Source organism: Scophthalmus maximus, chromosome 9 (assembly GCF_022379125.1).
Source record: "Scophthalmus maximus strain ysfricsl-2021 chromosome 9, ASM2237912v1, whole genome shotgun sequence".
NCBI classification, from domain to species: Eukaryota; Metazoa; Chordata; class Actinopteri; order Pleuronectiformes; family Scophthalmidae; genus Scophthalmus; species Scophthalmus maximus.
The window spans coordinates 21,845,334-21,863,983 of NC_061523.1; the positions used below are offsets into that span (position 1 = coordinate 21,845,334).

Genomic DNA, 18,650 nt, shown 5'->3' on the forward strand with positions numbered 1-18,650 from the left:
CTTGCGTCCCTGTTAGGGTGTCATATGGCTGTGACTAAGATCACGAATTGGACGCAAAGTGTGCTGAAGCCACTGCGCCTGTCGGTGGCGCTATCACTCCTTTCTGGGCTGGGGGGGGGGGGGCCCCGGGTATTGCCGTTGGACACAGGGGCCCCTACCACTTCCCTAACTCGTACACCTGCCCAACTGATGGACCTTTTTGTCCACTTCATTCACTTTGTAAATTTTTGGGTGTCCGCTTCGTGGTACATTTGTCGACATTGCAGAACTTGTCATGGTAGTACAGTACGGTACAGTAAATATGTCCAATCGGAGGAATATTTGTCCACTCTGGGTAAATGGCCCCCTTTTGCCCAAAACTCGCCTGCCGACTCTGGGGAGGGGTACCAGGGGCCCCCGGGGCCCCCGGGGGCCAAAAGTCCAATTAGCCCAGAACTCACTTGCCGACATCGGGGGGGAGAGGCCTGAGGGGGGCCCGGGAGTACCAGGGGCCCCCGGGGGCCAAAAGTCCAATTAGCCCAGAACTCACTTGCCGACATCGGGGGGGAGAGGCCTGAGGGGGGCCCGGGAGTACCAGGGGCCCCCGGGGGCCAAAAGTCCAATTAGCCCAGAACTCACTTGCCGACATCGGGGGGAGAGGCCTGAGGGGGGCCCGGGAGTACCAGGGGCCCCCGGGGGCCAAAAGTCCAATTAGCCCAGAACTCACTTGCCGACATCGGGGGGAGAGGCCTGAGGGGGGCCCGGGAGTACCAGGGGCCCCCGGGGGCCAAAAGTCCAATTAGCCCAGAACTCACTTGCCGACACCGGGGGCTTGGGCACAAGGGGCCCCCGGGGGCCCCCGGGGGCCAAGAGTCCAATCGGCCCAAAACTCACTTGCCGACTTTGGGAGGAGGGCCCGAGGGGTGCCGGGGGGTACCCCAGGGGTACCAGGGGCCCCCAGGGGGTACCTGGGGGCCCCTGGGGTGGGTTGCACTTCCACCGAGTGGACATGTTCCCCCCACTGAGGAGGACTGTGCTGGCCGGGTGGAAAAGACCACCTTGCCTTTGTCCAGTTGGAATACCCTGACCTCAGCTCTAAGGTATTTTGAAGTGTACGTACACTTCGCCGCCTATTTTTAGGACCCCCGGGGGGCCGGGCAAGGGGGGGTTTGGGACGTCCACTCCGCGACATGGGCCGCTTCTTGCCACTGGACGGTTTCCGGAGCCCGCTTCCCTAGGGTGGGGAAGAGAAATCGTCGCGTCCCGACCGGCCGTCGCGAGACCCGGCGGACGCGTGGAGAGCGGCTGCCGGCGCGTCCCCGACGGCAAGAGTGCGAGGGCCCGATCATCGCTGCTCGCAGCTTTAATTATTATTATTCTTATTCAGCATCGTTCACTCATTTTACACCCTGTTCCCATATGCGAAAACGGATGAAAATTGGCACACACGTCAGAAACTGCTCCCGCTACTCAGGCCTAGAGGCCCGGCACTGGGTGTGGCCCAGGGGCTTCACAGCGCCCCCTGGAAAAATCAGCAGGTATAGGAAAAAAAATTTTGGAGTATCCTACATAAATGAAATTTGGGTGGCAGATACATCTTGTCGGACCTGACAAAAAACCTCTTGGCAAAATTTCCTATGACCAACAGGAAGTCGGCCATTTTGTGTCAAAATCCATATTTCACGTGCCATATTTTAATGAACTACTACTACAAATTTCACATGAGCAACTTCAAATTTGTCGTGTGTCATCTGAAGACCCATGGGATGAAACGATATCAAAAGCTTGAGTGTACGTCAGAGGCCCATGCTGTGACGGCGTGGCGAAAATGTGGCGAATTTCGATCCCTCGCCATGAAAATGGAAGTCGCTCGTAATCGAAGGTACATGCTCCGAGCGGACCCAAACTTCTCAGGCATGATAACAGTCTCGCCCTGAACAGATTACCATGTCAATATTGGACATAGGTCATAGCGCCACCTACTGGCAACAGGAAGTAACATGTGTCTACACTTTTACGCCCTCTGTCTTATAGGTTGACCACATCATCGTCAAATTTGGTCAGCTAAGTTGTAAGAAGTTGCTAACGTGGTACTATGAAATTTGTGACCATATGTCAAACGCTGTCGCCATGGTGACGCCTTGTTCGCCATAAAATACGAATACATATTTGAGGCACTTATGATGCTTTGTGTCTCACGAAACTTGGCAGACATGTTCAGAGTGGCAAGACAATATGTCCGATATGTGTCTTTTGTCCAATTGTGTCAAAATGGCTCCATAGCGCCCCCTACAAAACTTAAAAGTCAATTATCCCACCTTTAAATTTGACGTAGAAGAACCAAATTCGGTGGGCTCATGTACCTCCCGACGACCTACGAAAAAGCCTCTTGGAGCAATTAGCTCCGCCCAACCGGAAGTCCGCCATTTTGATTTTACCTTGGCGTAAGGGGCGAACGGAAGGCCTCGTACTTTCGCGAACTCCTCCTAGGCGGTTCATGGGATCCGCCTCAAACTTGGGCAACGCGTAGAGGAGGCCTTCCGGATCAAACGATATCAAAAGATTTTGTCTAAATCGAAAGGCGTGGCCTCGGTGAAGCGTGATTCGCCATGAACAGGAAGTTGCTCCAAATCAAAGGTACATGGTCTAATCTGATCCAAACTTCTCAGGCATGATAACAGTCCCGCCCTGAAAACATCTTCATGTCAATATTGGACATAAGTCATAGCGCCACCTAATGGTGATAGGAAGTTTGAAATTCTTCTTTTATGTCCTCTGCCTCGCAGGTTCACTGGAGCAACCTCAAATTTGGTCAGCTTAGTTGTGAGACATGGCTGATATGATACTTTGAAAATTTTGACCATGTGTCAAACGCTGTTGCCATGGTGACGCCCTGTTCGCCATCAAATACGTTACATATTTGAGGCACTTATGATAATCTGTTTGTCACGAAACTTGGCAGACATGTTCAGAGTGGCAAGACAATATGTCCGATATGTGTCTTTTGTCCAATTGTGTCAAAATGGCTCCATAGCGCCCCCTACAAAACTTAAAAGTCAATTATCGCACCTTTAAATTTGACGTAGAAGAACTAAATTCGGTCGGCTCATGTACCTCTCGACGACCTACCAAAAAGCCTCTTGGAGCAATTAGCTCCGCCCAACCGGAAGTCAGCCATTTCGGATTTTACCTTGGTGTAAGCAGTGAACGGAAGGTGACGTACTTTGACGAACTCCTCCTAGGCGGTTGTTCGGATCCGCCTCAAACTCTAGCAACGCGTAGAGGAGGCCTTCCGGATCAAACGATATCAAAAGATTTACTCCACATCGAAAGGCGTGGCCGCGGTGAGGCTTGATTCACCATGAACAGGAAGTTGCTCCAAATCAAAGCTACATGGTCTGATCTGATCCAAACTTCTCAGGCGTGATAACAGTCCCACCCTAAACACATCTACATGTCAATATTGGACATAAGTCATAGCGCCACCTAATGGTGATAGGAAGTTTGAAATTCTTCTTTTACGTCCTCTGCCTCGCAGGTTCACTGGAGAAACCTCAAATTTGGTCAGCTTAGTTGTGAGACATGGCTGATATTGTACTGTGAAATTTTTGACCATATGTCAAACGCTGTTGCCATGGTGACGCCCTGTTCGCCATCAAATACGTTACATATTTGAGGCACTTATGATGCTTTGTTTCTCATGAAACTTGGCAGACATGTTCAGAGTGGCAAGACAATATGTCTGATATGTGTCTTTTGTCCAATTGTGTCAAAATGGCTCCATAGCGCCCCCTACAACATTTCAAAGTCAATTCTAACGCCTTTAAATTTGACTTAGAAGAACCAAATTCGGTCGGCTCATGTACCTCCCGACGACCTACCAAAAAGCCTCTTGGAGCAATTAGCTCCGCCCAACCGGAAGTCAGCCATTTTCCTGCCATTGGTCAAAGGTCGTCACAATGGACTTGCGTCCCTGTTAGGGTGTCATATGGCTGTGACTAAGATCACGAATTGGACGCAAAGTGTGCCGAAGCCACTGAGCCTGTCGGTGGCGCTATCACTCCTTTCTGGGCTGGGGGGGGGGGGCCCCGGGTATTGCCGTTGGACACAGGGGCCCCTACCACTTCCCTAACTCGTACACCTGTCCAACTGATGGACCTTTTTGTCCACTTCATTCACATTGTAAATTTTTGGGTGTCCGCTTCGTGGTACATTTGTCGACATCGCAGAACTTGTCATGGTAGTACAGTACGGTACAGTAAATATGTCCAATCGGTGGAATATTTGTCCACTCTGGGTAAATGGCCCCCTTTTGCCCAAAACTCGCTTGCCGACTCTGGGGCGGGGTACCAGGGGCCCCCGGGGCCCCCGGGGGCCAAAAGTCCAATTAGCCCAGAAGTCACTTGCCGACATCGGGGGGGAGAGGCCTGAGGGGGGCCCGGGAGTACCAGGGGCCCCCGGGGGCCACAAGTCCAATTAGCCCAGAACTCACTTGCCGACATCGGGGGGAGAGGCCTGAGGGGGGCCCGGTAGTACCAGGGGCCCCCGGGGGCCAAAAGTCCAATTAGCCCAGAACTCACTTGCCGACATCGGGGGGAGAGGCCTGAGGGGGGCCCGGGAGTACCAGGGGCCCCCGGGGGCCAAAAGTCCAATTAGCCCAGAACTCACTTGCCGACACCGGGGGCCTTGGCACAAGGGGCCCCCGGGGGCCAAGAGTCCAATCGGCCCAAAACTCACTTGCCGACTTTGGGAGGAGGGCCCGAGGGGTGCCGGGGGGTACCCCAGGGGTACCAGGGGCCCCGGGGGCCCCAGGGGTACCAGGGGCCCCCAGGGGGTACCTGGGGGCCCCTGGGGTAGGTTGCACTTCCACCGAGTGGACATGTTCCCCCCACTGAGGAGGACTGTGCTGGCCGGGTGGAAGAGACCACCTTGCCTTTGTCCAATTGGAATACCCTGACCTCAGCTCTAAGGTATTTTGAAGTGTACGTACACTTCGCCGCATATTTTTAGGACCCCCGGGGAGCCGGGCAAGGGGGGGTTGGGGACGTCCACTCCGCGACATGGGCCGCTTCTTGCCACTGGACGGTTTCCGGAGCCCGCTTCCCTAGGGTGGGGAAGAGAAATCGTCGCGTCCCGACCGGCCGTCGCGAGACCCGGCGGACGCGTGGAGAGCGGCTGCCGGCGCGTCCCCGACGGCGAGAGTGCGAGGGCCCGATCATCGCTGCTCGCAGCTTTAATTTCTATTGCTTTTATGGCGGTTGCACTGTCTGAGAGGCCTTAAAGATGGCCACAGCGGTAATAATAGTAGTTAACAAGTGACATTTGGTACTCACCTGCTCATCCGTGTAGCAGTTCCAACGTTTCCCTTACTTTAATCTGCTTCCTGGTTGCTTGTATACAATATGATTGAGTCTTATTGCTCTCATTAACTTTTAACATGAGTTTGGAGGCATGCTAGCGGCTTTGTGTTCTGACATATGCTAATGGGCCCATGCTACCATGCTAATATGCTTGTGCTGAGTAGGTATGTTTATCATGTTCCCAAATTTAATGTTAACTTGTTAGCATGCTAACGCTTGCTCATCAACACCAAAGAGAGTGTAAGCTGAGGCTGATGAATATAGGCATTAGCTTTGCGATGTTTGGTTATACAACAAAAGTATTTGACAAATTTAAATTGTGATCTTATAATGGCATTAGAGATGTAAAAGATTCACCAAAGAGACAATAATTATGTTAATCCATCCAATAATTTCAGGAAAAGTAGAGGACACACAATCAATCAGATACTTTGGCTGGGTACCATAGATGGTTGTACAAAAAGGTATGGAACTCATTAGAAAAAAAATCCAAATTGTTAAAAGGTCTGTTGGTGTAAGAGAAAAAATGTATGGATCCCCTAAAGTTAGCATCATTCAGCTGACAGTAGGCAGGTCATCAGATGTAGAGGAAATATAAACTAAACTATATAAACTTTGTCTATATGGCACTTTAATTATGGAGCTTTCTCAAGGTAACATTACAAAATATAAATGTTTGGTACACTATCAAGATCGGTGGAGATGTTTGACTTCAGCCCAGTCCAAGTGTTAATCTGGGGAAACCATTCCAAAACATTGGTTTGTGAATTGTATTTTTTGGTGAACGTTAGAGGCCTGATCTCTAACGAGTAACAACAGCTCATGCTGTGTTTGGCAGCAACGGAGTGTAAAAAGCCAAATAATATTTAACACTTGGCACGCTCATCACCCAGCAAATCATTTGAGGCCTAGCTGCGTGTGGAAGTGGAGCAAAAATGTGTGTCACTTGGCTTACAATCAGCCCTAGTGGTCCCATTTCATGTTTATCACATTAAAGACCTGCCTACTTGCCAGGCTGTGACATTGCCATTGGACCATGTAGCTTAAAAATGTGTTCCTCAGCTTGTGGATGAGAAAAACTCTCTTCCTTTTCTTTTTTTTTCTTTTTTTGTCTCCTTTACTTTCCCCCGTCCTCTGTCCTCTCGTTTCTACATTTGTTTCGTCACCTCCTCTCTGCCTCTCTGTGGGGCTCTCTCCAGCAGGTGGCTGGTCAGTCAGCAAAGACTTGTCTTTCTGTTTGACACCATGGCAACAGGCTTTGAAAACAACAGCATACACGCATTTGTATGCGTGTGTGTGCACACGTGAACACATACAATTAAAAATGAATACTTGCATGCACGTATAAAGGACTGAATGCACATCAATGAAAATGAGCATGGCATGCCCACACAGTTGGTCACACCCACACCCACACACATACATGCTCACAGTTGCGGGCAGCTACAGGAGAGCGATTTTTTAAAATCCCTCACATTGTGGCAACATTTTTTAAAGCAATAACCAATTTAGCACTTCATGCTGGATCAGGGCAAACTGCATTTAACTGGCTGGAGTCAGACCAGACGCTGATGTTAAATGTAATACCCCAGCAACAGTTCTTAAATACAAACCTCATTTCTGTCAGCAGGGGTCAGACCTCAGCTTGGTGTTTGTCCCAGCTTGAGCTGCCAGCTCCATCAGAGCAGCAACAGCGGCAGAGGATGCATGGAAAAGGGAAGCAACAGACAGAATTGGGGTCACGACAAATGTACAGAGCAGAACTGCGACATCTTGCCAAGTAGAGACAGCACATTCCAAGTTTTTTTTCCACGTGTAAGCTTAACTATTCCTCAGAGTGTTAGCCATCTGATGGACACTTTTTCTTCAAAGTGAACAGTGAGGGCATTCTGTACACTTTTAAAGTAAAGTCACAGCTGAACTTGGCACAACACAAACTTGTAGTAGTTGCTTGGTGTAATTACTCCTGAATGCAAGGATTTTGATTTAAGATGATGCTGTGTTGAGTGGGAAAAGGTTCAAATGCCATCGATGGAGATTTATTGGACAAACTTGGACACTAAAAGGGAACTTGGGCAAATCGACAGCCAGACATTCCTTCATTTACAGTCAGATTACAGGAGAGCAAAGTAAAACCCTCAAACAAAAACAATCACATACCATTGTAAGTATCAAAATGTCCAAATTTCCCTGTTGCGGGATGAATAAAGGATTCTTTTAGGATAATCTTAAAATTAAGCAATTGTTACTGGAATATTTTGTTATAAGTCAAATTACTCAAATTACATTAGCATGATAAGTTTTAGGCAATGCAAATTTATTTTATAGCACATTTCAACAACAAGGCAATTCAAAGTGCTTTACATAAAACATGTAAAGCATTGCGAAGAAACACATCACATTAAAATACAATAATTAAAAGGAGAAAATAAAAACATTAGCAAATAGAAATGTCTTCAGTTGTATCATTATTACAGCCTAACAATGTGAGTAAATATACAGTATTCTGTTGGAACTCTTTCAACTGTTTAAAGACTTTCAAAATACATGTGAATGAGATAAAAACATGAGAAGATTTTTTTAGTTCACTTGTACTACCACATATATGTAGTATTAGTGTGCATAATAACAAATAGTGATAATAATGTATCGTCTATGCACCAGAAAAGATTGCTCTTTATATATAAATTTTAAAATATGTATGATCAGATAAGGTTTAGGGGAAACATTAAAGGTATGCCTATAGTATGCAGAACTTTAAGGATGCCACTTGCTTTTACCTCTTGGCATGCTGGTCCTCTTTCAGATTCCCACTGTGAGGAATCGTGAGCGGTGGAGTTTCTTAAGTGTCCCGCACGTGAGGATCTTTCAGGACGCACGAAGAAAGGGCAAGTTCATTCATAATCCCCTTGATGACAGGAAGCCAATCAATCAGAGGTGGCAATTTCCACACGCAGCTAGCAAGAAGAGTAAGACAACACTTAACTAATTGGGGCTAATAACATGGTGCCTGGATCCCAAAAAGTCAACTCATCAAGGAAGGGCAATGAAAGAGAGGGACTATTGAACAAGTGACCACTGTCAAAACATCCCATCATGGTTTTATGGGGAAGAGTAATGGCCATTCTCATGTGATTAGGGACTTTAGTGCTGAGGCTGCATGCAAAAAACAAACATGTAAGCTTTCTATCATTTGCTACAGTTATTTGTTTTTAGGTGAATCAAGCCTGTTTATGCCGGAAAATATCTTTTACATTAAACATGTTTAAGCAGCACAATAAAATCCTTATCAAATGCTTGAGAAAATCAATAGATTATTGATAAGAAAAGGCAAAATGTACCTCTTTTGGTTTTTGTAAAGAAAATCTAATATAGGGGATTTCAGAGCCGCGACAAATTCACAAAAATGAACCTTGACCTTTTTCTGACCCCACGTCAGACTCTAACCTCCCCAAAAAATGAAGACCTATAAAGTCAAGTTCACTGTGATTAATGGCCGGTACCAGGCACAAAGTCTTTTTTCTTTGTACAATACCCAGAGCCTCAGCGCAGTTCACAGAATTTCAGATGTAATCCAAAGACTTTATTGAAATATTTTAAGGGCTCTACCCCTGAGCCTGTATAGTGCATCTATGTTTATACAAAAGTTACATAAACGTCTTCAGTCACTATTGTTAAATTGGGGCCGATCCAGTCTCCAAAAAACACAACGTTTAATCAAAAGTAGGAGCTTAGTTACCTTGTAGTGTTATCGATCACTCTGCTGTCACTTTTCAGAGTGGTTGGTGTCTCATTTTGGAGCTGAAACTCTTCGTTCCCGTCCACCTTACACATTTATTGGCTAATGCGGGAGCGAGCTGTCAAAGTGACACCCATGGCAGGGGAGAGTTTATCATTCTGCTGACAGGCTAAATAACTTGTGCTGAGGCAAGAGATAACAAATGGGCTCAAGTTGTGGCTTGAGTGTCTGTGCGTTAAAGACAAGAACAACTGCGCTCCGGCAGAAATAAATGGTCTTTACTCACTTTTGGAATTGGGCCCATTATTCCCGGGGGCACCTGAAGTACTTAAAAACAAGAAGATTAATAAGTGTGTGCCAACATAGAGCACGTGAGCATGTTAACATGGTAAAAGTGCAAACCCTCTTTGAGCCATGTGCATTGTAACCAGTGTCACTCAGAACAGTTGTGAAGATGAATGAGAATTAACCATACAATCTGTCTGTGTTCACCATCAGGGAATATCTACCATCAACATAATATACTTATGCTTAATGTATAATAACCTCATCAGGTTCAATGGGAGATTTGTATTTTACAGTTGAAAGACAGTCAAAGCAAGGTTAAAATTTGACAAATGGTGAATAATATTATTTCTTCTTTGGAGGATATCACGTAATAAAACAATATCTTCAATTAATTGTGAGGATTTTCCATTTGTTTTATTCCGGTTTTAAAACAGTTTGTTTAATGTCAGGGCTTACACAGGCTGTTAGTGTTGAAATTAAGCACCCATCCCCATTCTCTTATTGCCAGTCGTCTCATTTGTATTTCTTTATTTTTTTTTCCTGCATGTGGCACATAATTTGCATTTGCAAGACACCATGCTGATTTGACAGGGTTTCATAAGACAGGGGTGGATTGATTTATTCTGGCTCACATTATTCATGCCTCATAATAAGCCTTCAGGAACTAGTGTCAAAGCAGCAGGCTAATAAGCGAAGGCTGTTGATAGCGCCACACTTTCCGTTCACCTTTGCCTCAGAGGTGTCAAACTGTCAGTAAGAAACCTCACAGCCTCCAGGAGTTTACTGAAACGGGGGCATGGCATAAACAAACCAATATCCCCCGTAAAGACAAACAGTGGCTCTCACAGAGGACCTTTGGAAGACGCTGCACATTCTTGTAGGTGTGATGTGTCAAATCATTGTTGCTCTGCCACTCGGATCACTATTTACAGCTGTTTCTGCCTGTACAGTAAGTGAGATATACCCCTGAGGCAACCACGGAGCTGTCTTAAGCCCGTGAATATGCACTGCAAGAGATGAATTCCAAGATGTCAGAGGAGCTGTCAGTGTGAAAGAATACACTGGTCATTACCACCTTCAGATCGAGCTTGCATGCAAACTCCTTTCCCAAGCAGGACCCCTGCTGAGGATGAGCCAGACTTTCCCACAGTAAAAAAAACTTTCTTGTATACAGTCATTCTGTATGCTCTTAGTACAGTTTTCATGTGTGGCTCTTACATGGTTTATTATTTGACTTTTTATATGCAACAGTAAGTAAGCTTATTTGCCAAGGGTTGACAATGTTGTTAGGTCAATGCCCAAATCAATCAGACAAGAGATGCAACAAATATTGTGTCAAGACTTGAGACTTTATGTGCTAGTGTTAGTGTTAGTGTTGTTATCCATTCTGGCAACAACACCTCCACCGATGGAAACACTTTCATTAATGCAATCTATGATGTCAAGGCAGCCAACTCATCAGTATGTTAAAACCTACATCGGTATGGTTCGAGAAGAACTTGCCTCAGCTGTCAGATGTCCTTATTAAGACTGTCTAATAAGCCCGGGGTACAAGATGGTTCTGAGAAGTAAATGATATCCGCACAGCGGCCCACACATACAATGAGGCAGTGAGCCTTAGTGTGGATTTCATACTTAGGGCTGAGCATACCCTAAGCCTATTTTTGTTGTCCTGATCTCAGGCAACACTGGACCCTGTCCAGGATGGTTAAAGTAATATCCACCGGTAATACTGCCTGGTCCTGTTGACTCCACTGGGACCTGCAGGCTTAGGTACTAGGGTTCAAGTGTGATGGGTCAATACCGGTTACGGAGTCCCAAAGAAACTTCAATTTATATAAAATTGTGAATAGGGGGCAGGGCATTTTTTTATGCGATGCCCTTCACTTGTCTTTTGCAGTCTTGCTCAACCAGAGGAGGAATGTGTTCTCCTTTTATAGACCCCCTCCACCCCCCAACACAAAGATACAAAATACTCTACGCTTCCAAAGTCCTCAGTTAAACTGGATACCCGATTACGACTAAGACCGCTCTTGAGCGAGGTTGCGCGCACAGTCATGATAGAGCGTTCTGTACACGAAGGAGGCCACACTTTTACGCTAGTATCCTGTGAATTTATGGCCACTGTGGCCCCTATTTCGCCCCCTCTCCCGTGGAGATAAGGGGTGTTTTTCTTCTGAAAATCTGCAGGGGGTTGGGTGTAGTTAAAGGACACACTCAGCTGCTAGATTAACTCATCAACGCCGCATTGCAGGGTGTCAACAGAAATGTTTCACACACAAGACCGACAAGGAATGAATACCATTTGGAGGTCACAAGTGGCAACCCCTCAGTCCTTCAGGCCTTTTAAATGTTAGTGTCTGCCTTTCAAGAGCAAGGATGTAACCTCTAAACCTTTGAGAGGAAAAGAGATCCGTGGTGGGCATCCCCGCCTCATGTCAGTTACTACTGTAGATCATGACATAAAGTTATCAAGCTCGTGAGATTTATACCAAATAAATCATTGGGGATAAATTATTTGTTGTCTTTTCACTGCACAAATATAGGTTATATATTTAAACCTTGGATATCATTCACACGACTGAATATTTGATAATAAATCAGTGAGACATTTTAGAGATAGTCAACATAAAAACCTAAGAGGCCACAGCTACAAATAAGCTAACACTGAAAAAATCAGCTTTGAATTGATATTTCCTGGGGGGAAAAAATAGTGGATCCAACTTTCCATGTCTCAAAATACTCAACAATATGACAAGCTCAATAAACAATCCTGAAATAGACCTTCAGTTACGTACGTTTCTTGTTTCAGCACCAGAAACATGAATTAAATATCTTTTGCTAGCCGTGCCCTCCTCCTTAACTTCTTTGAAGAGCATATTTTTTCAGGGGAACCAAAAGACAACTGACAACCGGAGACATGGGATCATCTTCAAAAGAAAGACGCTTGTCTGTGGCATGCTGTCTTTTAGCTGCTTAAGCAATGCCATTCCTTGTCGTTTGTGTCATCCAAACTCCTCACGTTGTGGCTGTCAAATTTAGATGACAGTGCAAGTTTCAAAAAAAGTTTCAGATTTGTTGAGAATCTCCGCTTAGAGAAGTTAAAGGTCTTGAAAAGGACAGATGGTGACTGGGAGCCGGCCAGGTTCCTCACCCTCAACGAGTGCCGTGGATTGGGAGGCCTTTGCACTTGGCGGGCAGCAAAGCTTTGATAGCTGCTCAGGGAAAGTCACTGTTTTCCCTCTAAAGCTGCAGTGTGCTAGTGTGGCATGATTGCCATGTTGTGCCTGTTTGCTTTAGATTTGAGGAAGATCAAGCTACATAGCCTCGGCTAAGCTGTGACCCAGCGGGTGCGATGCTGCCCTCTAGAACATGATAGATAATTCACGTACCTCTGAGAGTTGTTTTTCATATTGCTTGGTCATTGCAAAGAGGCTGTTGTAGGACAGTCGAAGTCATCGAAAGAGAAGCTGACGTAATTAAAAAAAACAAGCTCAACAATATTCTTAAAGCATTAAATGCAAATAGAAAGTTTCTGATAGGTGAGAATAAGTTCAACCAGCACCTTTTGTCCAATGTCTCTCGATTGTTCTTAGTTGATGCACTTGGACTCAGGTATCAACCTCTTCAGTGACATTTTTCAACTTTGGCAACACATTCAAACCGGAAATCAGTTTAAACTCTTTGAAGCCAAACCTCAGATATCTTTCTTATTTCTTTCTGTCAATGGGGGACGCCATGACCGTGTTTTCAGTGTTGGGTTCCGTGTGCCGTTTGGCATCAGAAGGGTTTGGGAGGTTAAGGGGCGAATGGCAGCGCTGGCCCTGTCAGACCCCTTAGATCACCAGGTCCCAGGGGCTGGCGCCAGGTTAGCCCCCGCTAGCAGCCGGGGCAAAAAATAACCACACTGCAGTTGTTGGGCAGGGGAGAGTGACGGGGAGAGCATGTCACACCGGGGAATCAGGTTTCAGCGGCTGTCATCAGAGAGCAGTCATTACTTCTGGACTAATTATCTAAGGCCACGCGTAAACAAACAACCTGCCAGCGTGAAGACTACATTGTGTTCACAGCTCCGGGCTTTGGTTTTGTCCCCGTCGCTTGTTTGATGTTAGCAAAAGTGCTTGTGCCTCAAAAGCCCACGTCAGTTCAGAGATCCAGACTGTCACAGTAAGACTGTGAGTTGAAATTTATAAAGTGTACTTCTTCCCTGTCTTCTGAGATTTAAAAACAAAAGCAACTTGAAGACAGAAACACATTTAATATAGGGTTTGTTGGCTTCCAATTAAATGCTTTGTGTGTTCAAACGTTAAGGACTGCTTATTAGAATATCAGTTAAAACAAAGCTGAAATAATTTCCTTAAGAAACTCCTTAGATAAAGGAAAGATTGGGTAAAGTCTTTGTCTCGGGTATAGTTTCATTAAAAGTTACTCTTTTCACCTTCTAACCGGATATAATTTCTATTAATGAAAAATGTGTCATTTCAAAATACAAACTTTATGACATATTAAAGTTCTCCTGCTATATTATATCCAGTGCTGCTCACCTACGTAAAACCAAATGACCTCCAAAATCAAGGGGAACTTCTGTTGGAAGAAAAAACATTAAAAAAATGATTTTATACATTTCAGCTGTTTCTAAATGCCCTTCGTCATTATCCTACCTCGTAAACTGGACTGACAGGATACATGAATGCACCCTCTGACTGAAAACTCAATCTCGAGCTCAGCCCAGCAACTCGGGACATTCCCAAGCCTTCATGGCACGTTTACGGTTCAGGCTCATGTTTCTATCACACGCTTGCCATACCATACCTGTGTACTGCGCCCACAGCCGCAGAGCAGTTGCGCGTGACCCGTGGTAAAGTTGTCTTCATCTCTTCAAGCTTGAGCTGTGCCTTAAAGAGCAGTGTCAATGTCATAAACATATAATGATTTAAGTGGAGCAATTAGAGGGCGGTTATGAAAAATAATGACCCCTGCAACATTACTATTTTAAATAACTTTTAATCGCACAATCAAAAAATAAACCTACGAATGAAACTGAACATCAACACAAGTTAAGGCATCTGCACTGTATAGGCATCTTTTTCTTTACTTTTTTTATTTTAACAGGAAAGAAGCAATAGCTTTTGTTATGTATGTTGGTTCATGATCCAATCATTCTCAACACAAACCTTAGGGATAAAATAAAACCTTTTACCTGTCATTCAGTAGCAGGTATCATCTTCCCAAGGGGAATTTCGGTCACTCAGGAAATTTTTAATTTCAATTTAAACCCACAATCTACAGAGACTGTGCCAGGTTTCTGAGTAACATTACTACAAATATGACTTTGCTAGGCTTTTCTTCACTCTAATACCTGTCCCTTATACCCATTTCCCATACAGGGAAACGTATATAAGAGAATTCAGGTACTTTGATTACAAGGAAAACACAACAAAAGAAAATAATGAAACAAGTGGACAAACATAGAAAAGTAATATTCACAAACAATGAAAACATAAAGCAAAAACAAACTGTCCAACACTTGCTTTACATGTTCGAAAAAGGGGTGAGAAGAATATTCAACTACTTTTAAAGTATTTCTCATCATAAACTTAAACAACATTTAAAATAAATGCAGTACAGTAAGCGGTTGCTGAGGCACACACTTCACGCAGTTCGTGACGCGGTCTAGCGTGCAGCTGATTGTCAGTGCTGCACAGGTTTTGAGGTATTATTCAATAGAGCGTGGCGTAATGGAGATGCAAAATGACATTAAGCCTCTGCTTGCATGCTGTCACTTACACTACGTCCTTCGGGGGGTTGTCAGGCCTAACTGTAGATATTAATTGCCCTCTTGTAGCCAGGTTTGTTTGTGGCTGTTCTACCTGACCAGGAGTTTGTGCTCAAATATTTATATATGCCCTCCAAACCAAATTACCCCATCCCGAAGACGTAGCTAAAGACCTCGTTTGCATGCTAGGGCCTTTGCTGAAGGGTGTGAGTCTACCTCGAACATTACTGAACTGCTCTGTCAAGCGAATGACTGACATTTCTAATGGAACATGAGCGCATCGCTGAATATGGATTTAGCCGTGCCATTAGCCCCGGGGTACTTTGATGACCACAAGAAATGTGATATGTAATTAATTTTTGAGAACAAGTCCGCTCATCCCCACAAATCCCTATTAAGGGGCTGAGTGATCCCCCATTTGCTAATTGAATTAGCTGCATCAGTCTGGATTTCGAACTTGAGAAGTGTCACAAATCAGACTCTGTTTATCTACCATTATGTTGGAGCAAGAGGCTTAGTTTTACGATATAATTATACTTCGCAAGACAGTGACCTTAGCCAACCTCATTTTGTAATGCGGCCCACTTTGGCAGCGTCCTTCATGTACACCGGGGAGATTTTGCCGAGCTGTTTCTTCTTCTTCCCCCCTGCTTGTATCTGCCACAACCCTGTCTAATTGGAGCATGAAATCCGTGCACAACAGGAAAACTGAGAGATGTCCGATTAAAATTCCTCATTTCATCCAGATGGCATTGTCAGTATATACCACACGGTTGTAATTTTAGCCATCCTTTCTTTCTTTCTTTCTTTCTTTTTGTTTCCTTCTGTCCATCTAAGGAAAAGAATCAACTTGACATTTGACAACAATGACCAAACGAGGGACAAAAAGGCAATAGGTCAAAAAAGAAACCTTCCAAGTGGAAACGCAATCCATTTTGTTGTGGCCCTGAATGTGACTTGATCGGCACTATCCACTTGCAGTGAAGGCCTCCCCGTGCCCTCGCCGAAGACATTTGCAACTGGTGTCAAGGCCCTATAAATCATCCTGTATCAAAGAGGCCATGTAACGCTTTCTACATTTCAACATATGTGGAATCAGAACACGTCTGTCGTCGATGTGGGCCACTCTCGGAGAGAAAAAGGGGCTTTTTGGAGTCCTTTTCCCACTGTAATGTGGAACATATGTGCTATTGATTTGGGAGATTTTACCTGCCACAGTGGGATACTCCCGAAATGGGGGTGAGCCTGACACTGTCATACCTCTTCAATTGTAAAGGATTAGGCCTGTAAACTAAAATCAACAAGGTGGATAACTACTAAGAGCCAGAGAAAAAGGCTGGACCTCTTTACTCAGAGTAAAACCTAACTATTTTCCCTTCGTTTTTTTTCCCCCTGCTGTGTTAGGATGCACAGTAAGTACTTTATTTATATGGTACCTTTTAAAAGGTGAGACGTCCCAAAGTGCTTCCCAGAAGATATTTAAAAAAAACTAAGACTTACATATAGACCTACAGTACCACCAAGTGCACCGTCAAGTTTGTTTTCCTCCTATTTTAAATCAAAGTGTTGCCTTTAAATAGCCTCTAAACACACGGCGATCTGGTTCATTTGCATCAAACGAGACAAACTCCCAGCCATGCCAGCTGTTGCCAGGATGAGCCTATTCATCTTAATATTATAAATGGCTCTCACTGTCATCCGAGGTTTTAGGTTCCCAAAGCAACTGATCCTGGTCTTGTACTGGCCATATATCTCCCTTTGAAAGCCAACTCTTCCATCTCCTGCTGCTTTATATTTAAGGTTGGCCCTCTATCTTGGGTTTAACCTGCGTTCTCAATGACTATAATAACTTTGGGAAAAGAGAGAAGCCTCTCTGCTTCTTGAATGTTTTTTTCGGAATCTCCATTTGTGGTCTCAGAGGTTGGGGATAAATTAGACTGTAAATCAAATGATAAATGTTTCGGTGATTTGGTCCCTGCGCTGTGACCGGGCTTGTTTCTAAACTTAGTGTTGCTTTCACAGAAATACCCTTCACCATACAACGAAAAATAACTGGCAGTAGAAAGAGCCAAAAAGAGCTTTAACTGTCTTGATGCTTGTCTTTCTGCCTTGATAGATAAATCTCAAGACTGTGTGCACCCTTTCTGTGTTTGTTTTACTGGAGCTGATGCCATCTTTTGAAGAGAGACCTGGCAGAGAGAGTATCATCAAGATTAAACAATTTGAACATGAGGTATAGCTGTTGAATTGTGACGATTGAGATGGCCAATAACTATTACTCATGTATGATATTTGTCCCAGGTTAAGCTGGTCAGGCCAGACTAGCATGGATGGGACAATGGCGATTTAGCACCGAGGGATGTGTTGATACAGATTGGTTGCAGTGGTGAGTGTTCAATGGGACTGAATGGGGGCAGCAGCATGTCAGTGTATGAGAACCCCATAGTCTACAATTGATAGTGAAAGTACTACAACTAACCTCTTTCAGTGTGTTTCTACACAACAGGCCAAGCATCAGGAGCAGATAGAAAATCCTCAAATTTCAAGGAAAACGTTGACATAATTTGATTCAGTGACCCTCTCAATATGAAACCCAGTTAGACTGGAGCTATATCAAGTTACCAATTTTATGTTATTATAATCTAAGATAAGATAAGATATACCTTTATTCGTCCCACAATGGGGAAATCCGGGCATTACAGCAGCAAAGTGGACAGAAGAGTATATAAAGAAATTTACAAAGTTAGTATGTACAAAATATAACAAAAAAAGAACATTAAATAAAAAACAAAGGTATATAAATACGATATACAGAGCAGTGGCAATATCAGTGGCTATATCCCTGAATCTGGACAAAAGGCTGATTGTTTTAAAAAAAAAATCTTCATTGTGTACTTTTAATTAATTCGTGTTATTACCAAAAAAACCAGCAGAACTATTACGGGGGGTCGCGACGGGGGTAGGGGCCGGAGCCAATCCCAGCTGACATTGGGTGAGGGGTGGCAACACCCCCGGACAGGTCGCAAGGTCATCGATGTTAATACTGTTCTCTCTTAATATTATATATTTAGTAGCTAGATTCCTAGACCCCATATATTAGCATCCTTGTTGCAAAGTGTTTGCTCATTGTGAGAAATTGTTGGCTTTTGTCTTAATCATATTCTAAGGTCTTGACCCTACAATGTAAAGTTCCCTGTGATTTGGTGCTTGACAAATTCTCAGTACTGACAGTCCAGACCATGATCACACCATAATTAATATTACTACTTCTGTAACTACTAATAAAAATAATAATTCAAACAAAGCCTGTCCCATTTCAACCTTAAATGATTACAGACATCCCCCCCCCCCCCCCCCATCTATTATAAGAGATCATTACTAAGACTGGTATGTGCACCGCAACGACACCAAAATATTTCATACAACTGTCCACATTTAACTCGCTGACTGTTGCGGCAGGCGGTACCTACTGGGGAGGAGGCATCATCCTGGCCATTAGCAAATACTC

The 18,650-nt window shown here is 44.5% G+C and overlaps 1 protein-coding gene and 1 long non-coding RNA gene across 7 annotated transcripts in view; one reads left to right on the plus strand and one right to left on the minus strand.

Annotated features, from left to right (window-relative positions):
• The window catches only part of LOC118319699, a 38,408-nt gene extending 29,186 nt beyond the window's left edge, over positions 1-9,222 (minus strand). For 2 of the 3 annotated variants that reach the window (XR_004796074.1, XR_004796075.2), the window contains exons 1-3: positions 9,079-9,222; positions 8,120-8,296; positions 6,953-7,013 (exon numbers count right to left, since the gene is read on the minus strand). This is a non-coding gene — a long non-coding RNA (uncharacterized LOC118319699). The remainder of the gene's footprint in view (positions 1-6,952; positions 7,014-8,119; positions 8,297-9,078) is intronic. The other variant, XR_004796076.1, reaches the window with a different exon arrangement.
• The window catches only part of lbx2 (ladybird homeobox 2), a 131,885-nt gene that overhangs the window by 59,523 nt on the left and 53,712 nt on the right, over positions 1-18,650 (plus strand). The window lies entirely within an intron of this gene.